Source organism: Odontesthes bonariensis, chromosome 24, assembly GCF_027942865.1.
Source record: "Odontesthes bonariensis isolate fOdoBon6 chromosome 24, fOdoBon6.hap1, whole genome shotgun sequence".
Classification (NCBI taxonomy): Eukaryota; Metazoa; Chordata; class Actinopteri; order Atheriniformes; family Atherinopsidae; genus Odontesthes; species Odontesthes bonariensis.
The window spans coordinates 25,264,734-25,269,252 of NC_134529.1; the positions used below are offsets into that span (position 1 = coordinate 25,264,734).

General features: G+C 36.2%; 1 long non-coding RNA gene across 1 annotated transcript; it reads left to right on the forward strand.

Annotated features, from left to right (window-relative positions):
* Positions 1 to 3,339: 3,339 nt before the first annotated feature.
* Positions 3,340 to 4,009, forward strand: LOC142374880 (uncharacterized). Its single transcript, XR_012768831.1, has 3 exons — positions 3,340 to 3,503; positions 3,680 to 3,768; positions 3,842 to 4,009. It is a non-coding gene; the product is annotated as an uncharacterized LOC142374880 (long non-coding RNA).
* Positions 4,010 to 4,519: the final 510 nt, after the last annotated feature.

A 4,519-nucleotide genomic window follows, 5' to 3' on the forward strand; every position in this document is an offset into this window, starting at 1 on the left:
AGCAGCAGCGTTCCAGGTTTTTAGTTGGGGACGACGAGGATCATGGCCAGGCGCAAGGGACAGCAAGACCTTAGGAACTTTTTTAATAAGGTTGCCCGACCTGACGTTTCCAAAAGTAAGTTAAGTTGAGTCAAAAACATAATTCATGCTTTTTATGAAACTAGTATTGCTACCAAGTTACCCTTCTAGGTTGTTTAATTTGTGGACATAACACGGCAAAAACACAGGCTAGTCATGCTGTAGTCTAGCTTTCGTTCTTCTCTCAATACTAGCAAGCTAGCTACTCTGATCCACGTTTGCTTACTTAGTTTAAAATTCTAGACGTTTGTTTATCTGGGATTCTTCTTTGGGAATAACTCCTAATCGCCATACCTGTCTGTATATGGTCTACATGATGATATGTACAGTGGCTGTCTGGATTAAGTAATTTATCTATCATAAACTAAACTTTATTTACTAGCCAGAACCATGCTATCTCCATGGTATGCATGGATGGGGAGATGTATCTGTACTTAGGCAATGGTAATTACATTATCTACTACACTGTTACTGCGATATAATGTCAGATGCAAAAACCTTTAGTGCATGTGATAAGTTTACAAAACAGGCTATATTTCTATAGGCCTACATTTAAAAATCAGTTCATTTCATTTTGTTTGGGCTTGACTTGCTGTAGGCCTATTTGATAGTAACATTTTTGATTGTCATAGATGAAAATGCTTAAAAATTAAACTTTACATTGGCCTATTTTTTGTCATAGCTTTTAGAGGGCTTTTCATCTGAACTGTGTTATGTCATAGTATTGTAGTACTATGGTACTTTTTACTTTTCAATGACTATTACAGCGCGCCACTGGAGGTACGGCGTGCATTAAGGGGCTACTATTGGTCCCGAGGGGTCCCGAGTCCCGACCCCTAGTTTGGTACCACGGGCCAATGACTGGCCAACTATACAGTATACCCACCTCAAAAAGGTAGACTACACCACTGGTGGCTACTACCTGCTGTGTTCCGAGCTGACAAAAAGGACTTCAGTAACGTAAGGCCGACCCGTTTTTCACCTTAAAGTGGGTTAGATGGATGTCTCAAGGCTCTCACTACTAGACTGACAAATGAATCCAAGATGCCAGTCTTTAGCTTCAAATAGTAAGCCAACCTAAACTATTTGAATAAATCCAGTATCCCTCCATTCCCATAATTTTATTTTCCATTCACTAAGTGTCGTATATAATCACCCATATTCAATGCCTCTCCTGTTTGTTTAAGGTTCATGTCTTTGGTCATGTCATTGTAATAAATAGTTAATACATATCTATATCTATATATATGTTATAATCACAGATTGTGTCGTATGCTTTCTTTAAGTAATGTCTGTCCAACCAAACGAGAACTTTCACGAAAGTAGCAAGATATGAGACTGATTATTAATTGATTATTAATTAAAACATTAATCTTACACACCAGGATCGTAAGATTTTGTGTTTTTCCTTCATTCGAAGGTGGTGCCCTACATTCGAGGTTTAAGGTTTATTGAGACAGTGAGAACGTCTTATAAATCCTTATATTTGATACATATATTAATGCCCAATATCGCTACAACAGGAAATGCATGACAGGACTGGATATGAGTGACTTGACTAAACTAAAACATACAGGACCCACACATGAAACTAAACAAGACATGACATAACACAACATAAACATGATTAACAAATTTGACAAGACATAACATGCACAATTCGTACATAAGGCAATTCAAAGTGCTTTACAGCTTTTAAGACTTTTTTAAGACCATAATTAGTACAATTTAAAAAGGAGGCTAGGAATTTCTTGCAAAACAAAAGTCTTTTCCACACTTAAACATTTTTGCTATCTCAGAATCCGGGAACATGGTGTAGAACAGCTCACCAATGTTCTCATTGCCAGTATATGACTGGTGCTTCGCTACCATGTGAAGAGTCCAGAGCACCTCCGCTTTTAGTGTTGGTGTAGACCCAAACGCTGTCCGGAGGTCAACTGGAGTTGTAGCAGACTGGGTCACGCTGGACCTCAATGCTCCAGATCCTGATGTGGAATAATACTGGCTGATGGAAAGTGTTTTCCTGCTGGCATTTTAAGACCGCTTTATGCTTTTCTGATTTGGCATGAGACTCCAACACCTTGATGCCCAATGTGCCAAGTTTCAAACTTTTTTTGCACAAGGTGCAGTGTGCTCCATAAATATTTCCATCAACCGGCTTCAACCATGACGTAAATTGTTCGTTCTGAAGCCACAAATTGTCAAATTTGCATTTACCCATCTTAAATAAAGCGTTAACTGATTAGCCGCTCCTCAGTCACGCAGGTTGAAAATAAGCATGAATGAGCGGGCTGCACAGGTACTTTAGTTCCGTTATAGCGTCCTCAAAAATGAAAACATTTAAAAGCGAGACCAAAGTTTATACATTTGTTTTAAATAAAAGTCAAGTCAATATATTTTTAAGACTTTTCAAAATCGTATTTAAGACATTTTATTAGATTTCAAGAGAATTTTAGACATTTTAAGGCCTTAAATTCAAATGATTGGATTTTAAAAAAGAAGAAGTTGGCAATTTGGAGCCGTTTGGAAATGTGAGTTAATGACAGTGTGTAACTTATTGATAGCTATATTACGTTGTAAAAATATTTTACCCATATCCCAGTAGTATTTACGTTTTAATACATGCATATAATTGTGAACTGTAGAAAGTGAGCCAACATCTGCTAAAAGTTTTGTGTTTATCTGGTTGATACGATTGAAATTGGCTCCCTGCAGCGTAGCGTAAGTTGCAAATTGCGGATGGGTAGTGTCAAAAATAGTTTGTAATGTAAAGCTAATCGTTTGTATAAAAGCCTATGTCCATTGTGAAATTCTGCTAATTGCTTCACAATTTTCATTTCAGAACAACGGAAGATGGCTGAAACTGAAAGGAGTATCCACGATCATATAAAAGCTAGTCTTAGGGTTAAAATGTTTAATTATGGCTGTTGAGAGCTATGTACTAACTGTTTTGGAATAATATTCAACATGCTATATTCCAAATTTTCATAATCTGGCTGATTGAGCCTTTATAATAAGTATAAGTACAGATGGAGCCAATAGAAAATCAGTCTATGGTTGCTGCACTTAACTGTTTATAGATCGAATGATTGAATTGTTGTTTAAGAGTGGATTTAAACAGAAGGAAATCTGCCAAACTCACAGTTCATATGAATATAAAATCAGGTAAGCCAACATTTGTCTGAAAAATCATCCCTTAGACTTTTCTCTGATATAAAAATGCTTTTACAGTTTCATTAGTTTATTGCCTTGTCATAGTTTTATGCTTTTGAAAATGTTATAATGTGACTTCTGTAATACTGTCATGAAATGGAGTATTTTTGCACCCAGTCAGTGACAGGCACCTGAGGAGGGTCCTACGTTTGTTTGGGTTGAGGCAAAGAAGCCTGCAAAGATCTTTCTCTGAAATTTGCAGAGCTGTACAGGTAAGATTTACACAAGTATTAGCAATATAGCAGAGGAAAAGGTTTTTTTCCTGCTGGAACAGTGTTTAAAATTGTTATTAGCTGGATTATTGATAAATACATAAAACATTAGTTACATTAGCAACATTATTTCTTCTGGTTATCTGTGCAATGTTATGTAATATGTTAATTTCCAGAGTGAGATGAAACATTGGCCACCTGAACAAGGCATCAGGGCAATGCTGAAATGAGTTTGGGACATGAGAGGCGTGCAACCTTGCTACAGGTTAATTTCTTTACTTTGGACTTCTTACGCGATACTTCACGTGTCACAAAATAATAGACCCCTGTCAATCTAGAAATGATGTTGCTGAAATAATGAAGGACCTGGATGCAAGTGGGCTTCAGAGAAGATGTCCAGGGAAGAAAAAGATAAATCGAAGGAACTACTTCAGCCGCGGCCCAAATGACACATGGCACATAGATGGTAAAAAGTTCATAAATTTCATTGTTAATTTGAGTAATAAACCAAGATGGCAAATATTGGATTCAAATAAGATTCATTTTTAAAATATTTTTTAAATAGGCAATGACAAGCTCAAATTATTTGGGATATGGATACATCTGATGGGTATGTAAACTCGATATGGGAATATCTCATGCAAATTATTAAGTATTATTATATCTCCTGATATTATTGAGAACTGAAGATTAAATTGTATATAAAAAGGAAATTTTGATGCCAATTTGCTAGCACAATTGATCTATTCACTTTCAGTGAAAGGCAGACATGAGAACAAATGCTTAGAAGATTGTTTACAACTGATTTTTGTGTGGAAATGTCCATCTTTTCTCTTGCTCTATTCAGATTTTCCAGAAAAGTTCTTTGGTTGAAGGCAGGTACAAATGTATCTTTTCAGTAATTGCTTTTGTTTTACTAATCTCTTTGAAATGTCATGTTAGTAACTTTCTCAGCCAATTTAGCTTGGTTCTGATGTTTAGGAGGCATACATTTTTCTGACAAGAGCTACTTAATC